The following is a 20,201-nucleotide window of genomic DNA, read 5'->3' as shown; positions in this document are numbered from 1 at the left end:
TATCACAATTTCTAATAGGCCTTACTTATTTGGTGTGCTGAGTAGAGACAATTAATTAACAAACATAGGCTATTCATCACTATTTAAGTATCTAAGAAGGCTAAAGTAATTTTTTATTGATATTTATTTTATTTGTTATTTATTTACTTTTTTTTTAACTTTTTTTTTTTTTTTGGGGGGGGGGGGGGGGGGGGTACCTCCCTGAAATGGCTTTTTGCAGGTTGGGATGTCTGCTTTAGTAAAGCTTTGTGCTTCATTCAGCATTTTAAACCAGTTCTTACGCTAACGTTTTGACCAGCAATGTATCTCTCTTGCCTACCTTGCCTCCCCATTTCTATTTTCGAAAGAAGTATGTCCATGGCCAAATCTTATCCTAGTGTTCTAATCCTTGGTGGTTGCGTGCGTGCTTGCGCTCTTATTCTCATTCTCTCTTACCATATGGCTCTGGTCCAGGGATATTCCAACTCATGGAACGTCTCTCGGCCAATCAGAAATAAATAAATAGTTCCATAGAACCCAATTGTTGTATAAACTTGACTTAAATAGTCGGCTGCTGTAAGCTACAATCGGATTTTTTTTTATATACCCCTGGTCCGCTGTTGTCTCAATGATAATAACATCTCATTTCAGGCTATATTTCAGAGTTTGCCTATTATTTGCATTAACATCGTATTTTGTAATTTTTGGCGAAGACATGCATTCCTTTAGGGATATTGAACATATTGAATATTCTCTAACCATCGTGATTTCGAATTGGTGCAGTTTTTTAGCACAAAAACTAATTTCTTTTCATGGAGACCACTGCTCTATGCTGTTCTATGGTGCTTTCTGCCTCTTTGTTTTCGTGACGTTGCATAGAAATCCATGTAGCCTATTCTAGGCTATTCTTTTTTCATATTTTTGGAGTTGTGCATTGATATATCCGTGTTCTTGGTTCAGTCTTTATGCATATTAAAGTTAGAGTTCAGTTAGCTACAAACGTGTTATGTCCGTGCATGTGAAGTTATATCTGTGTGTTGCGGGCACATGCATGCGCGTCCCCGTGTGGGCCGCTGGTTGGTGAAAATGCCAGGGCCGTTTTTTAATCCCAGTCCGTCACTGCAGAGTAGCAAGATAAAGGCCTCGCGCTGCGGCTTTCGTAGAGACTCAATGGAGACTGAGAGACATCTAGGCACTAGCAAAGGAAGAAACGATGATTTGAAGACATCTGTTTCGTTGGAATGGCAAGGTGGCAGCAACAGGGCAACACAGAGACAGGCCCGATGGCAGGGCTAATGTTATGTGAGTATTAAAATATGGGATATTCTACGGGAAAATATTAAAGCGGTAAGACAGCGGGGGAAGTTAAAATACGTGATAAACACGGGAAAAGTTGGCATGCGTGTTTCGGTCCCTGTGCACAGGGATTATTTGTCACATTATTAATCACATATGATTATTTGTGAATTTGTGCAAACAGGTGCAACACATTTGAAAAGGAAGGACTGGTAGCATGCAAGCTCCAGGGAGAGGTTGATTTAAGAACGTTATCACAGTGTGTCTTCATGGCGCAAAGCAGCGCGGGGGGAAGATGTTTTTTTTGACAATTCTGTCGGAGGGTCATTGAAAAATTTACAGAAATTACAAAAAAACAGGTAAGGGAGGGTCATGCAACTTTTGACTGAAGCACTTAAAATCCCTCCGTTGGCGCCTTCAATAAATAGGTAACAAACAGTCCCATATCGTGAACCATACTCTTGACTATGTGCTACACTCTTGCCAAAGAGTCTTTCCTGGCTTCATTGGCAAACATCTTCTTCCTGGTGGACACTTGTTTGAAGTTTAAAACAAGTTTAAATGTTAAGTTCCTTTGAACCAACAACCATTAGTTAACAAGCTAACATCATATCATTGGTTCCAAATGGGAAAGATGGCCAGAAGTCACACGATTCATTAGATTAGATTATTTTAGATTAGATAAGATTAAACTTTATTGACATTGTGCAGAGTAAAAGTACAGACAACAAAATACATTTTGCGTCTAACCAGAAGTGCAAAACAGAAAGGAGCAATGTAATATACACAGTACAGTAGGCTATAGGCAGGTGGTGTAGTATAAACAGTATAAGACATATAGTGCAGTAAAGACAGTAGTATTCAGTTAAGAAAGTGATATGGTTTACAGTAATATAAATTACATTCAATATAAATATGTACAATGTATTAGCAGTCACCTTATAAGAGCAGAATAGATATGGAAATGCAGTATGAACAATGTATGAACAACATGTACAGATATGTACCGTATATTAAAAAGGGGATATCAACAATGACAAGCACTCTTTCTGGTGCGCACTCAAGATGTGTTTTTTCAAATAATTAGAGTAACGTTCATTAGATCAGCTGCATGATCATCCTTGCATATAACAAGGAGTTGGTGCATCGTAAACATTCTTGTAGAGAGAAAAGCAGTTTACAGTAAAGCTTATTGGCTACATTTTGGCACCCCTCTGTCCCTTGGTGCCCTTGTGCGTGAGGTGTGTGATGCGCGTGGGAAGAGTGGTGTTACTGTATAGCAGCCTATACAATGTTGAAACATTTTCTATTCCTGTTCCCTATAACATGCTACGATAAACACAACCAAGAACAAAACTGAATAGCCGTTTCACTTTAAACTAGCAGAAAATATAATCAGAAGTTCATTTACACCAAAAACCGGGATAATTCGTGTCACGGAAAATAGGATTAATTATGCGGGACAGTCACCCAAAAAAGAGAACAATCCCGGGAAATCCAGAACATGTGGAAATCCTAGTTCCCAGGGCCCTATGTTCCCAAGGTCTTATGTTCCCAGGGTCCATGATTTCCTGTTCAATTTTCTGTTAACACACATTGAGCTGGGGAATATAGGACCCTGAACATACCCCTCATCTACCATCTTAATCTAGGACCCCTGAGAGCATAGGACCCTGGGAACATAGGGATGACAGTGCCATTGCAGTGTAGTAACAGTCCCATTATAAAAGTAAAAATAAGTGTATGTGCAGTATGAACACTTTATCACCTGGAGAGAAGAAATACTTTTTTCTGATTGGCTGTTGGGGTGGCTATTAATTCTAAGTTAGTTGCTGCACCTCCTCCCTATTGACTGTCTCATCATTGTTGCTGATGAAAGAATTGTGAATAAGCATTATAGTCTACTGTATTTCTTCTGTCCATGTCCTATGCAAGCATCCTTTGTATATCCTTGAATTAATGAAAGCCTGTCTAGAGGCTTTTTGCCTATCACCAGGTGTGAAATGTTAATGTTTGTAGAACAGTGAGGGTCCAGGCCTCGGAGGAACTTCCCAGGAAAGGGGGTAGTTTTAATTAAAAGACAATAGAAGCTGACCAGACTTGATGGCACCAAAAGGCCACATCCCCTTCCACCACACCTTTTACATTGCATATTCATAGTAGTAGGCAGTGACGGACTGGACGCTCTGGCATTTGGGCAGATGCCAGAAGGGCCGTTTGGGCCGGCCAATCACGGAGCGGCATGCTTGTTGGGTTTGCGCGGCCCATTTATAGTAAAGACGGTTTTACAATATCTCTCGGCCCACTATCAAGCATAGTGTTACATGGCTTCGAATAAGCCATTTATCTCTAACTCCCTTTTCCTCCTTCATAATAGGAACCTGATCAGTATTTATACCAGACATGAGTCTCTACACTACAGTCATGGTGACCCTCAATATTTACATCAGTCTACATTCTTTTGTAACCTTATTCAATCAAATGATTTAAAAGTGCATTGTTTGAAATTGGAAAACAATAAATATGCTGCCTGTATCTTTTATTTTATTATTGGTTTACAAAAGTTAGGCTACATGAAGCAATGACTTCTGGGAATTTCAAAACCGAATGCGTCTACTTCCTTCAGCACGGGCAATTGCCGATATAGCATGCCTTGATCCTCGGAATTTTCCCCTTATAAAAGCTAATAAACTGCCCCCAAATGCACTTCGAAACATAAGAGAATGTCTGCTTAAATTCAGTGAAGGTGCTACGGTTGAAAATCTACAGTCGGAATTGACACATCTCGCCACGCACTGGGACAGCCTGAAAAAGTCTCCTCTAAACGAGTATAGGCCTACAGTCAAAGCATCGGACTTTGCCGCTGAGATATAGGAAGATACAGAAATAAACCTGGTGACTGGTGAGCAAGAAATGTGCTACCTGCAAGAACTGTGCAATCTGTTGCTATTTCCTTCTCCAGCAGTTAAACCTCTTTACCAGTGCCTACAACTATATATGGTTAGCAAATGAATTCCTACTAACACTGTCATGTACTCAAGTGGCATGCAAACAGAGTTTTTCCACTCTTAAATTCATCAAGAATCGCCTAAGGACACGATTGTCACAGGATAATTTGGAGGCCTTTATGTTGATGGCGACAGAGAAAGAGGTCCTATAATGAACTTGGATGCTGATGATGTGATAGACAGGGTTGCGCAGAAGAGCAAGCTCCTTCGCACCTTTTTCACTGCATGACGTTAATTAAGACACGTTTGTGGAGCGGCTGTTCTGATGGGTTTCCCGTTTACCAACAAAACTACATTCGCGCGCAGCCGTGGGGCAGAAGACGCTTGGTGCCACAACGTTATAAACTTGACTTAAATAGTCGCCTGCTGTAAGCTACAATCTGATTTTTTTATATACCCCTGGTCCCCTGTTGTCTCAATGATAATAACATCTAATTTCAGGCTATTATTTCAGAGTTTGCCGTTCATTTGCATTAACATCGTATTTTGTCATTTTTGGCGAAGACATGCATTCCTTTAGGGATATTGAACATATTGAACATTCTCTAACCATCGTGATTTCGAATTGGTGCAGTTTTCAGCACAAAAACTAATTTTGTTCTTTTCATGGAGAGCACTGCTCTATGCTGTTCTATGGTGCTTTCTGCCTCTTGCGCATGCATGTTTTCGTGACGTTGCAGAAATCCATGTATTCTAGGCTATTCTTTTTTCATTTTCATATTTCATATTGCATTCATTTTGGAGTTGTGCATTGATATATCCATGTTCTTGGTTCAGTCTTTATGCATATTAAAGTTAGAGTTCATCACCAATGGGGCTACAAACGTGTTATGTCCGTGCATGTGAAGTTATATCTGTGTGTTGCGGGCACATGCACGCGCGTGCATGCGCGTCCCCGTGTGGGCCGCTGGTTGGTGAAAATGCCAGGGCCGTTTTTTAATCCCAGTCCGTCACTGCTAGTAGGTCACTCCTTCTCTTTGTGTGTAACTTAAATATGGTATACTTGTTTCTGTATAGTCAGAGAATACTGGTGAAACCTATAATGGGGTGACACAAACATGCATCTCTCCCTTGAGGGGCACTGGAAGCAAAGAATAAAAGCCTGGATCCTGATTTTCCATCGTCCTGACTGAGTCTTAAGAGAAATATGGTAGTAAAAATATACTATCAGTTATGGAGGTTTCAACCGTGAGATTAAAACTGGATTTAATTGGATTCAAATTTTGCTGAGAGATCTTCATCATCGTGTTTGACGCCACACTCTTAAGGTAAGGTAATTGATATTTTCTGGTGGTGAGATATAGGGAGTTGAGTCCCAAACAGTCCTAGTCCCAGACTGGTTGGGCGTTAGAAACAGTCTTTGTTTCTGGAAATGGCTCTAGGTATGAAAAACTATCACACCGGTTCCATGAATCTAAGCTTTCGGCGTTAGAAACAGTTGTGTTTCTGGAAATAGCCTATGCATTTAAGACTAAAATGCAGTCGGTCCAGTCGGTAACTAAGATCACAGTTTGAAGTAGCCTAAAAAGATGTTGAACTGAAAGCGTAATATTAATAGTTGGGCGTCAAATGACGTTTTCCACCGTTTAAAGTAAGACATTGGAGTTGGTATATGATACTGTGTTCTTCAAATTGATAAATTACAACTAGTTTGAAATTGGATTGATAATGCAACTATTTAAATTATGGAGACTTATGATGGATGATCAGGATTCAAGTAATACTTGCCCCATCTGCAAAGATGGAGTTTTCTATGTTCAGTGTTATGTGTTGCAACTAACATGATGAGTTTGTCTTGTCTTGTCTGTCATGGGCCCGGAATGAATGAATGTGTGAGTGTATGTGCTGGCCAGCATGTGTGAATGTGGAAACTTAATTCCAATGGTAATAGCTTTGTACCAAAGGGAACTTTTTATAAATGTCAATGTATACTGTAATGTGAGTAGACTTTCAATGTATGGGTAACACAGATTTAATTTATTTGGTGATCTACAATCACGGTCCTGTTTTTATAATGTTTTGAATATTGTTTTATGAATTTCTGCCATGTCAGAGTGGCTTTGTTGTTTGTTTTCTGCCATGTCAGAGTGGCTTTGTTGTTTGCTTTTGTTACCTTTGTCTTCCACACTAAATTATTGCAAGTATTTTACTCTTTGCTTTCTTATAATATGCTTATAAGACTAATTGATTTCTAGGTTGGCTGGTGATTTCTTTAATGGTGAGCCAATGTTTAATGCAATCAAGACTGACAATTGTTGTTATTTTTGTTTGTTTTTATTTTTATTTCTTTCGTTTCATGTCTGGCATTCTGACCAGGGCAAGTCCAGATTACTGTTACTTTTCTTATCTTACTGTATTTTATTTCTATGGTTTATATGGGGAACACAATGGTAAACATTTGAAATGAGCATGTATCTAGTGTTATTATTAATGTCTACATGTCTGTTCCTTTACACACTTCCTTTTCCCCTCTATAATACTAAGTTTGACTCATGATTACTTAGTTTATTATGACCGCCGCTAGCAAAGCTAGCGAAGCGGTCATATAGGGATTGTCAAAGTTTTTTTACCCGGGACACCGAAACACTGGGGCACATGACATTTGGTGGGTATGTAGCCCCACTAGACTTTTGCTGAAAAATTTTGTTTGGTCCCCGGGGGCCACTCCCCCACCGCGCTGGGCCCCCCGAAACCCAAAAAATGCAGTTTTTCCTAAATAACTACCTGAACCGTGGCACTGAGGATAAAGATTTTTTTATGGTATGTTGGTCTCAAGGGCCCACATCAACCTGGCCCATAATCACTCATTTGTGATTTGCACCCCCCCGGTAAAAAATGAAAATGCAATATCATTCAGCTTTAATCACCCCTATCTTCAGTTAAGATGTTCAGAACTGCACCAAATTGTATGTGTATGATTGACCTGGCATTCTCTGGGGGTATGCCAAGTTTCGTAGAATTTCATCCATGGGGGGGTCTTAAAAAATGTAGGTTATTTGTACATTTAGTGACTGTACACTCATTGGCCTGTAGATGGCGGTGCACACATATACACATGCACACACACATTTTGTTGGAAGTTAAAAGTGGGTTGGAAAAACAGTGGACGCGCTTCCTACAAGGACTGTAGTTTACTGCAGAGAACGTCTAATAAGGATAGGATGATTTCCACATGAAATGTAATTCCCATTTCTTCTTGAAGCCGAAATAAATAAATAAAGAGAATGTTTATCGGACATGCTTGGTTTTTACTGCAGGTAGGCTACGTTAATCTTATACAAGTTATATCCTAGGACGTAGGTAAAATAATGTTAGGCTACCGTTAACATTGGTTGAGTGATGGAGGCCAATTTGATTATTGATGTATTTGTAGAAAACCATAAATGCGGTTATAGGCTACCAAGCAAATTGATAACAGCACTAATTGTATCTTTCGACTTTCACCTCGTTTGCTTATGACCATAACCTAGGCTACTAACAGGAGTTAAGTGAGTTAGCCACAACACGTTCGCTACGTGATGGTTTTCTAATGGAAAAAATATATGGGCTTCCTGAAAGATAACCTGTCTATGATGCATCCTAAACACCGAGCTGGGACATTTCTGCTCAAAGTCTCAAAAAGCATCTGAGTCAACGTTCACTCCCAAACACCCATATAGGCTAATTCAACCCTTTATTTTCAAAGGTGATTCAAGTAAGGAAGAGCATGGCTCAAAGTAAAGTAACTAGGACTGGAACTAAATAAATTCGTCAAAGTGAATCATTTGTGTCAACTCGCCACAATGTAGATTTATTAACGCACCTGTGATGATCTACATCTCCATTTAAACCAAATGTTTTAGAGCGCACGTTGAGAGATTTATCCAGGGCAGGGCTGTACCTACACATATTTGTTGCACGTGCTACAAAAATCATTCTTTGCGATGGATGATTTAGTACCAACGTTACACCGGTCCGATACAGTTTTGCCTATACCGTGAGACTGAGACGCTTTTTGTTTGTTCGAAGTGCGTGTTTAGGGTGTAAGAGGGGAGTCGATGTGCTTTGATTTCAGCTTGTTAGTTGTAGTCTATGCGATTAAAAACACGTGTGTGTGAAGTATCCAAACAATGATAACGCTTTCATTGTGGCTGCTTTAGCCACAGACCTTGCGCTACTGTACAGTGGATTGGGTTCCATTTAGAAGTGTCCACTTAATTTGCGCTTTCCGTGATTCACACAGCTGCGTGAAATGTATTAGGCATACTACTGATATGCAAAACTATTAATATATTATTATAATATATATTAATAACTTTTCGCCAAGAGATGGCAGCTTAAGTCCGCTTGATACTGTAAGCCATTGGTTCCCAAGGGAGATTTTATTTGGGTCGCCAGCATAGCTTAGTGACAATTTATGTTGTGTAATAGGCCTAGCATATGCCTACCTTATATAGTTTGTTAACAGTCATGGTTTTATCATAACTCCCTCTATTCATTTTTGCATTTAGAATAGCTCTGAAACCGGGGGGCAAACACGTCGCAGGGGGGGGCGCCAGTGCGTGGATATCTCAATCGCAAAATTAAACAATATTTCTATTGGGCGCCTACCATGGACTAGGCTGGGTGAACTCAGCCGGATCTGCCGGCAATTTCTTTTTCGACTTCTTAAAAGATTGAGCTTGGTCTGGCGAAAGCCAGACTAACCATATGGACCTCATAGTTGCAAAATGCAAGGGAACATGAATCAGCCTATTATTTGCACAAACAATAACGGACAGTAGCACCTCAACTTGGCTCATTAAGATGTGTATGAATAGTCTAGCAAAGCATTTCATGAATGCCCTTTTGGACATGTCAGTTATTTGCACCACTGGGTAAAACTGCATTTTGTTTTAGACTACTGGTATTTAATTTGTGCATAGACAATAAAGCTGAATATCATATGAACTAGATGACTAAACATATGCATATGTAGAAGAAGAAACATTCACAAAAATCCATGACATGACCTCTCTTCTTGATAGCTGTTGAAAACTGCATGGAACTGACAGGGATTGTTTTGTTTAATAATAATAAATAAATAAATACATTATGCTGCTGTTTTCCCAAATACAATGTAGCCTACAGGTGTACCTTTCATCAGTCCAGTTTCAATGGATGGACTGTGATGAACTGCCCTACTTGTGATTTTTTAGAGATTTTAAAGGTTTTATAACAATGCTACAATTTTTTTGGCAAGTGCTACAAATCTATTCACCTTTGCAGCGCCAGTAGGCTACTTTGTGTGCGGCTGCAAACACACATTCCAAACAAGCATACACAAAAGTTTCAAGAGTGGGGGATGGAGTAGAAGATGGAGACAAATTCATTAATATGGTTTATTTTCGCGCCATGGATGTACAGGACTGCGCGGCGGACATCTACTTTTTACTCTAGTCACTTAAAGCTGAAGATAATAAGTTATGTACTGTTTTTTTGTTGTATGCTCCGGTCTAAGAGCATAGACTGTACATTTTTTGTTGCTTTAAAGCGCCTAGGCTGTACAGATGCTGGTAGTAACTAATATTATTTCTATACTTTCTTTGATTTGATCCTCTTTGAATTTTTTTTTTGTTATTATGTTGCACCTTTATTTCTTTATGTTACTTTGTTTTGTTATCAGTTTCGGAGGCGAATCTGGTGGACAAGGGTGTGCCACAGATCCGAAGGGGGATGGCTGATAACAATGGTGATGGTGATGTGTTTAAATAGCCTGTTACATTATAGGTTGAGGACTTGGGCTCCTCAAGAAACTTTACTTCTCAAGAACACTGTTTAATAGATTTGGAAGAAATATTTACATTATTACTAGGAATTCTGTTCTGAGGCATCACAAGCCTCAAAGTTCATGTACTGTATTGTTTGCGTGTTTGGAGGTATAACTGAGATGTCAAGACAGGCCTGACTGCAGCTGATGTCATCTTTGAAAAATGTTGACCTCCACTAAATGATCCTTTGCTTATTAGTACTGGAATGACAGCTAAAACCTTTTGCTCCCACTACATGTAGTCTCAAGATCTGTTACAGACCCAGACCCAAGAAACATCCTGGACGCATGTCTCACTTCCCCCGCTGGCTTCTCATGGTTGGGACAGAAGTGTGATGGTGAAAGACACAGCTTATCGAAAGGGGGACAGCCCTTTGATCTGATCTCCAACACCACACCTGGAGACCCCCAGCAGACTTCACAGTGTCCTTGGGAGAGCAGCATTTGGAAGTCTTGTGTACCATCCCACAAAAGGATCTTGGTCGGAACATCACAAGAAAGATTGGATTACTTTAGAATAGTGGACCTGCTGTGGGCAGAATAACCTCCAAACAGCAAGGATCCGAAGGTTCCAGGTAGTCGACCCTGACCTTCAGACGAGAGAATTTTCATTTTTTTTGGTATACTTTAACTGGAGAAGGAAATGTTGAAGAAAGAGAAGAGGAGCACAGGGTGTGGGGGAACGCCCCCTATTCATAGAGCCAAGCGCCGCCCTAAGCACATTTTTGCACACACATACATATTCTAAACATTGTGCACCACACGAAAAGATCTGTAACCTCCTTCCACATCCCTAAAAGTCCTCTGTTGTTAATAAGCTGATTCATAATTTATGTTAGCAAGTTTAGATGTTCAAGTCTTTATGACTTGAAAAGGGGGATTTGAAAGAATTGTGAATAAGCATTATAGTCTACTGTATTTCTCCTGTCCTTGTCCTATACAAGCATCCTTTGTTTATCCTTGAATTCAATGAAAGCCTGTCTAGAGGCCTTTTGCCTATCACCAGGTGTGAAATGTTAATGCTTGTAGAACAGTGAGGGGCCAGGCCTCTGAGGAACTTCAAGGGGGTAGTTTTAATTTAAAGACAATAGAAGCTGACCAGACTTGATGGCACCAAAAGGCCACATCCCCTTCCACCACACCTTTTACATTCATACTAGTAGGTCACTCCTTCTCTTTGTGTGTAACTTAAATATGGTATACTTGTTTCTGTATAGTCAGAGAATACTGGTGAAACCCATGATGGGGTGACACAAACATGCATCTCTCCCTTGAGGGGCACTGGCCCCTCATTGAAAAGAATAAAAGCTTGGATCCTGATTTTCCATCGTCCTGACTGAGTCTTAAGAGAAATATGGTAGTAAAAATATACTATCACTGATGTGACCAATCACTGGTCAATAGTGACAATGGTGTTAGAGCCATGTACAGGTGTGCAGTCGTTGGTGGAGAGGGCTCATCTCTCTCACTCTCAGCCACACCTTCTGTTTGCTGGTTGGTTGGTGGCTCTCCGAAGAGAGCTTATCTGTGCCAGTCTGCAGTACTGAAGCGAAACAAAATTGAGGTTTTGAAAATCACCATGAATTGCTGAAGAATTTGGGCATTGGTGAACTCACAGAGGAAACTATCAAATCTTCAGAAACATTTGTCTGTAGAATTTACAATGTGCACAGAACAGACTTAGTCCTACATTTGTTCATATAGGGGAATGATGGAACTTCTAAATGAGTAAAATTAGTAAAAATTCAGACCACAGGAACAGGGCTAGTTGGATTCAGCACACTTTAATTATGATAAAAGTCCTGTTCCCAACTTTTACTAAGAAATGCCTTTAGGATTCATATATCTCAAAAATAGCACTATGTGCATCGGTGCAGCCTACTAGGATGCGAACTAGTGGCAGCTGTTGTAAGCTTATGCTCCTTTGCGTCTCTAAATAGGCACAGTGTAGATAGGCCTACTTGCTATGTCACTTGATTTTCTGTAATAAATGCAGCCTGTAGTCTAGGCTACTTCAGCAAACCCAGACCGGTTGTGGCATAAGTTTCATTTTTAAAACGCAACAGTGTAGCAAGTGCCTGTTGCGGGCTATTTAATTTGCAGCGTAGGGCATGACAGACGAGCTCCCATTGTGAGCGCACTCTACGGTTCATTTTATTTTCCCCAGCAATCAGTACAAATAAGCATCGTTAACTTAGCAACAATTCAGCAAGAAAGATTCGGCTAAAGGTGGGCCCCCTTTGTGGTCATGGCAGCCGTGGGCCCGAAGCGACTCCCCAAGGTGAGGACAGATGACTACTAGGTGAGTGAGCTCAATGAAAAGTCTTATTAGTACTGCAGTCTTTTCAAAAGAACTATAGATTATTTATTTTCTGATACATGGTGAACATGTAATGCAACTTGACTAACCATGCAAATACTCATATCTGCTCTCCAGGGGCGTCACTAGAGTGCAAAAGATCCAGGGCTTTAGCCCAGCAAATTGTTATTATTATTTTTTTTACGGGGGTCCAGGGTTTTCTCCCCTGGGAAATTTTGAAAATTGGGCTGTTAAAGATGAGAAGGAAAGGAAGGCCAATTGGGGTCCTTATTATCATATTTTAATAACAAAATGCAATTCCAAGGAATTACCAGTGCATGAAAATGCAAAACATATGACGTAAAATATATTGTTAAAACAGACAACTTTGCTAATGTTTGCTAGTAGTTACGTTTACAATGTTAACAACACTAGCAATGTTAAATATATTAACCATGTTACTACACTAACTTAGCTAATGTTTGCTAGCATGCTAACTATGCTAACCATGTAACTTAGCTAACTTAGCTAATGTTTGCTAGCAATTATGCTGACAATGCAAACTATGTTAGAAATGCTAATAATGTTAACCATGTTACTTAGCTTAGTTAGCTAATGTTTGCTAGCAATTATGCTAATAATGTTAACTATGTTAACAATGTTAACCAAACATAACCATGTTACTTAGCTAGGTTGCTAGGCTGTTGCTAGGGTACATGAGGTGGTTGCTAGGCAGTTGCTAGGGTAGTTATGGTGGTTGCTATGCTGGTTGCTAGGGTAATCATGTTGGTTGCTATGTTGGTTACTAGGTTGTCATTGTGGAAGTGGTTGATAGGTTGTTGTTAGGGTACTTGAGGTGGTTGCTATGCTGGTTGCTAGGTTAATCTCATTGGTTGCTAGGTTGTAACTGTGGAAGTGGTTGCTAGGCTGTTGCTAGGGTATTTGACATGGTTGCTAGGCTGTTTCTAGGTTAGTTGTGGTGGTTGCTATGCTGGTTGCTAGGTTAATGTCATTGGTTGCTAGGTTGTAACTGTGGAAGTGGTTGCTAGGCTGTTGCTAGGGTATTTGACATGGTTGCTAGGCTGTTGCTAGGGTACTTGAGGTGGTTGCTAGGCTTTCGCTAGGATAGTTATGGTGGTTGCTATGCTGGTTGCAGGCTTGTGCAAAATTGAATTGAAACTGCGCTAACCAGTAGGCCACGGCTGCCCCAATGAAGTGTCTTAAAGCTAGCGAGGTACAGAGGCTGGCTACTACTAGCTAGTAACACACCTTAATTCAAAGCCAGAACTGGCAGCTTTTTTCCACGAACCTGAGCTGATGGAAGTATTATCAGGGGTTGGGGGAGGATGTCTCAGTCTCAACCTCTTTTTGTGCTGGCTGTTTTTTCCCACCCAAAAAACCTTCTTGTATCCATATTGTATCCATAACTATATGTTGCAATAGTAGGCTATTAAACTGTAGACGGGCTCTGGTAACATCAGTTCGACAGAGGGGGGAAGAATAGAACACTGATGTTGAATTTGCAACAAATTACTCCGCAAGGAACGCCAGGTCAGCGTTAGTAGCAATGTTGCAGTTGTGGCTGCTGGCTGTGGCGTTCAATTGGAACCTCATAAAAACCTCTAGGACGATTTTCATTATTATCTTTTAAGACATAGAGATCCGGGGCTATTTCCAAGACATCCGGGGCTATAGCCTGTCTTTTGTTTTTGATGTGTCCTGAGTCCCCTTATTGCCCAGTTCTTATCTCCAGGCTCAAATAAACAATTGTATTTCATTTTGAAAGACACATTCTCCTCTTACGGTTGTCAGAGCACCAGCCAACTACGATACACAAAGAAACTGTCAGAACTTGTAGATATGTCTGAGTGTCCACAGGGGCATGGAAGACTTTTCACATGTAGATTGGTGATTTAGCCACGGAAGGACTGTGTGAGTATTTTGAATGTGCAAGCTATGGAAATGACAACATGCTTTCAATTTGCAGAAACATCAGAGAATGACACAAATCACAAATCTTTTTCAACTGACTTCATCAGTTCTTCATGTATTGTGGCAGTCTTGTCCATAAAGTGATGTTGCATGCTAAGGTACTGGAGTTTCCATTTCGCCAATAGATTACTGAGGACATTGTACTATTCTCTACTGTGATATAGATGTGTCTTATATATTCCCACAAATGGGGCTTATTCCATCTTGGGGAACAGTCCCTGTCATTTACATGTAGGGCTTTTTCTGTTCTTTTTTTCTGGTTTCTTTACCACTTACATTGGCACTGTGTGTTTTATTTATTTTATTTATTATTATTATTATTATTATAATCTCTCCCTAGTCATATGTTGACTGCCTGATGATGACATGATATTTAAAAAAGTCATCAGCTTCGTTTGTACTCTGATTACTGACGGCAGGAGGACAATGACCGCAAAGGGTTGTCTGATTAAAATAATGAAATCAGTGTAACATGACTTTATCTGAATAGAATTAGGCAGATACCAAAACAATGGCAAGTATAAGAAATGCAACAGGCTTGTCGATGTAACAGACATAGCCCCATTCGCCTATCAGCCTGGACTGATTTGTTGCAATCATCGTAATTGGGACATTTGTAATTGTCAGAGCTGTTGGAGACTCTTGTGCTATCAAGTCCATTGTGATTGGCACGCAGGTCTATAATCTGATGGCACCATGCTGACGCACAGGTGCAGCAGAGGTGATGAGAGGGGAGAGGAAATGATGGTGAACATGTGGGCAGGTTGAAAGCTGCCACCAAGGACATTCACTGCAAAAACTGCTTATCTAATACCAAGTGTTATTAATTTTATATAAAAATCAAGAAATCTAGTTAATATTGTTTTCAGTATAAAGAGGCTTACCTTGCGCTTTCTCATAAAATCATTTGACTTAATTTAAGAAGAGATTGACTCCTTTTAAGACGTTTATCCTGAAAACAAGCAAATTTGTCTCAGTGCATTAAACATATTTGTCTTGATTAGAGTCCTTAAAATAAGTCAAAGTCTTCCTAAATTAAGTCAAAATGATCATCCGAGAGAGTGCTAGGCAAGTCTATTCATACTAATAACAATCCCAAATAGATTATTTGATCTTAACATCAGATTAATAACACTTTGATAGATTTAATTTTTTGCAGTGTGGCCTCTCTGCAGAGATTGTGGCAAAAATGAGAGGGCTGTAGTTCACCTATTGCTTGTTAACCTTCACCACATGCTTGCTTTGGCACTATCCTCTATGGATTGTATGAGATAACAGGCTCACATGCACACACACACACAGGTATATAGACTCACATGCATGTGCACACACACACAGAGGCACACATTTTTGTTATACACTCTCACACATTGCATTGCATTATACAAACTGGAGGCATGACTATAGCAGAAAGATAATTAATTCAGTGAGCCATGGTTTACAGAAATGGAGACTGCACTATGATTGGATGTGATGGCTGTACCTTCAGATGACAGATTTAAAGTGTTCCAGGAACAGGGGATGAAGGCACTTAAGAGGCATACTGCATTTTCTTCACATACATGGCCACTCAATGAGGCGATCATATTACTGTATGTAATACACTAACTATCTGAAATATAAAGCACATAGTTCAGAGCATATCTGCTCTGTATTTAAGAGCAATTTGTTAAAAATCAGAATCATGAAAATAAGAACTGGCTGCTTGCAAATAAATGTTTATCAGTATATTGGTATGTGGACTTAAGTGCTACATGTGTGGCACCAACAGCGCAGTGTGTTGTTGATTGGTATTCTGAAGGTTCATTTAGCCCTTTAACTGCAGTAACCATATATTGGTGACACAATACACGGAGCAGAAAAAGAAAAACATTTTGACAATGCATTTTCACAAAAAACATTTTCTTTCTTTTTAATCACTGTATCACAATGATGAAATGGAAAAGTAACATCAGAAGGTAACCTTTGCCGTCCATGGTACAAACTCATTGCGGCAATCCCTTGAACATATTAAATAAAACACTATCTGCATGACACAGAGTTGTCTGAATAACTGGAGAAGACATCATTAAGACATGACAATAGGCACAAGGTATTTTATCAAGCAATGTTAGCCACTTTAAAGCTAGGCGTTACACATAAAAATGGCAAGTCTAATGGAAACAATGTGAACTAAAGAGAATTGACTACATTTAATTCACTAAACCAGGGATGCAGCTACTGCAGGTCAATACAACAATTAATTTAATTTATTTTGCATGAGTTTGTCACTTGAATACAACATTGTCCTTGAGTGCTACACAACTGCTCTAAAGAACAGTGTGTTGCTGCCAAGAAACTTTTTGATAATAGAGTTTGAGAATTTAACACCATGGGTCCCTATTACTTTGGATATAAATGTTGCACTAAGTTCCACTAAATCCCCCTAAATTTGCTTTGACATTTTGGTTAAAATCCTTCAAACAAATCTGATTCACCCATATATAACGTACTTTACTGTGTAGCATTAAAGTTGACATGCAGTTGTGTAGCTAAAGCACTGAAGTGATGAGACAAGGAGTCTGAGATTGCCCGAGGACCTTTTGGTGTTACTGTTGGACAGAAATAAAGTGCATTATAAAGCAACTCTTTGATGGCAGGTTTCAGTTTTGATATTTTAAGAATTCAAAGTAGAGTTGACAATGTTGACAACTTGACTCTGATGACATACTCACAGACAATGGCACTCACATCTAGATAAGAAAGCATTTACAGGTTACAGTCATACAATCTTCTATGGAAGTTACACTAATACACAATCATCGTCATAGTGAACAGTTACAGTCATTTCCACAATGGAATGTTCTGAAGAACTTCTTGTTGACAAAGCTTTTGTTTCTCATACTGTTTTACATATTTGTACATTCATGTGTTTTTTTTATTTCATTAAACATACACTCATACCACTGACTAGCATCACCAAATGCTAAATATAAAAACACCTTTACAATGTCTTTGTTGGTAGTGTTCTCTAATGATTCCCCTGTGGACAGAAGGACCTTAGATCATACTGGCATTGCTGTCCTTCTGTCTCAGCACACAGAGTTGACTGGTCAGGTGGTGTTAAACAAGCAGGGAGGGAGTTGTGTGCTCCATTAAATGCATTATCCATATAAGGCTGAAGTTAAAGTACCACTGTGAATGTTACAACCCTTAAGTAATCCTGGAATAGGTGCTTGTGTAGTAGTTGTATATCAACAGAGGCTGATTTTAAGGGTATTGGTATGAAATTCACACTCATTTCAGTTGACCAAGAAAAACTTGGTCTAAAAATTGTAGAGGGGGCATTGTTAGGGAGTCTAACCGCCTATTCACTAGTTCACATTCCGTAATTTGCAAACAGATAAAATAGCATAATAGAAAAGCATGTTTGGCGAAGTCTCTGGCCAGGGTCCTGAAGTGATTTGTGGGATCATGCAGGAGTCAACTGCGCAAACAGGAGTCATGCAGGATTCCGCCATACACCCCAAAAAATGCGTAAAAGATGAAGGACCCTATAGCCAGGACCACACGAACAAATTCAACGGGAGAGCGCGAGGTGCGCTAATTTCCTCAGATCAGAGACATTTGATCTGATAAGAGTGATAGGCGTCGGAGGACCACGGGACGAGAGTTTGAGAGCTTGATCGGACAGGCCCTTATTTGCCGCGTTGGTGGCTGCACCATAAAATAATGAGTAGAGTAATGGCCTGCTGGGATTCCGACTTGCGTTAGAACAGTGTTGAGCTGCGTTTGAAACCAGAAGCAAGTAACAGAGCGTCAGTAGCCTGGAGAGGGGATCTATCCATGCGATGGAAAATTAATTAGCCAAAATTGTATGGGGCTGCAGGAGAGAGTAGATGTTAAAAATGACAGCCCAAAACACGCGGTGGTGACATTCAGCATCTAATGCACCCCAATTTAGCAATATAAGCAATTAAAATACTGTAGCTAACCGCGGTAGCTAACGGCAAGAGAAGTGGTGAGCAGCAACAAATTATTAGAGAGGATTCAGAGGAACAGAGCAGAGCTACACCCTGGTGCAGGTGCTCCAAGGGTCAGCTAGAGAAGTAACAGAGCAGCTACACGCTGGTGTAGGTGCTCCCTTGGTCAGCTAGGGAAGGGCTTTAATATGCTGGCACTCTCTGAACACAGAGGAAGGCGAAAAAACTCCCAGACATTTAAAGGAGAAAAATTCCTTTCTTTGCCGTCTTAGCAATGAGCGACAGAGCAGCAGCTCCTGTGTATCAGCTGCCTTACGGCCAATGCCGGCATTGAGTTGGGGTAAAAGCGATGCTCCCTTAACCTTAAATACATTTTGTGATCCCCACATAGATTATATTTTGTTACTATTTAATGTAGACATGGTCTCAGATGAGATGCCGAAACGGGATAGGGTGGTGGCACCAATCCAGGGAAAGAGGGGTGAGGGAGAACCAGGGATGCGGCCCCTGTCTGGGGAAAAACGCGGACTTGAACAGGGTTTGCGCCGGCGGGAGATGATGGGGAAAGGGAAAAGGTAGTGACACGGTCGCTACGGGGGAGGGGGGAGGAGGTTGCGCAGCACCCTGGGTCGGCAAAGAGAAAAGTGGGGAGGGTTGATTAGCTGGAAAAGTGAAAGAGGCCGCAGTAGCGGAAGGCAAGGTAGAGGGCTGCACGTGGGCTGCCATAACTTGCTGAGTTGAAAAACATGTTGCATGAACAGAGGGGGATGCGCCGGAGGAACGGAGCTCCGCGCTGCTGCGCTGGTGCTCGGTTGATCGACTAGGAGTGGAAAGATGGAAGACTGATTGTTGGAGAAGGCGAATCAGGTCTGCTTTCCTTGCGGAACGAGGGCAATCGATCCCACGCGCATCCAACTCTGCTCTAAAGATGGCCCACTGAGTAGCTCTCCTCCTTCGTGTCGCACGGCGGCTTCTTATTAGAAACAGGCAAGCGATCGGATGCTCGAGAAGGCGCTGGGGAAGCCAATCTGCTCGACCGGCTACTTGGCTCCTGGCTTGACCAAATGCGCATTGCGAGCGGAGTGACGCCGATGCTGCAACTTCAGCAGGTAGAAGTAGACTGCGAATAAATAACCTGACTGATTGAAGAAGGAGGCGTGGCAAATTCTGTCATGCTCCTCCCGAAATTCCGTTTGTAAACGCCATGTTGCGAGACCTTAGCAACATCATTCAAATGTTATCGGGGTAAATGTTGCTTTTTTCAGGCTATGTTTCCGATTGTAACCCCTGGTCAGACCCCTGGTACTGTGAAAGAAAAAAAACTAGGTGTAAGACTTTGCTTTGTCGTTGCCTATGAATTCAGTAACTAAGAGAGTACAGAAATGTGTGCTCTGTTTTTCACACATGCACCTGTTTTAGCAAAACAAACTCTTTTTGGAATCCTGCTGCTGCATAGACAGTTGTGCATGCAAGCAGATTCTGCAGAGATGCGCTCACTTGTCTCCAAGTTCCATTATGGTATGGGATTTTGCACTCCTTGCTCTTAAAAGGAATATCAGATGTCACTCTCAATTTGTTTAATGGATGTTAAGCCAAAAACATGCCCATGATTAATTAAGAAACATAAGAACCCTTTTGAACCATACACCTGGCATCACTTATTCCTCAGTCAAACTAGCAAAAGTTAACTGGACACGCCCTAAATGCACTTAAACCATGTGCTTCAGACCAGGCCAGGCCAGAAACTTTTCAGTGAGTTGATTATATATATTTTTTCTGTCATATTCCACAATATTTGCACATGATAGTGAAACAACAAGTCTCAAACCTGGAAAAACCATTACTTAATGCCTTGTTTTTAATTGGAGTGTCCTGAC

The sequence above is a fragment of the Alosa pseudoharengus genome, unplaced genomic scaffold (assembly GCF_046254945.1).
Source record: "Alosa pseudoharengus isolate Yale_2024_CS ecotype anadromous, Long Island Sound unplaced genomic scaffold, YU_APseudo_1.1 YU_APseudo_1.1_scf_6, whole genome shotgun sequence".
In the NCBI taxonomy this organism is placed as follows: Eukaryota; Metazoa; Chordata; class Actinopteri; order Clupeiformes; family Clupeidae; genus Alosa; species Alosa pseudoharengus.
Note: the sequence above shows the minus strand (reverse complement) of the source record.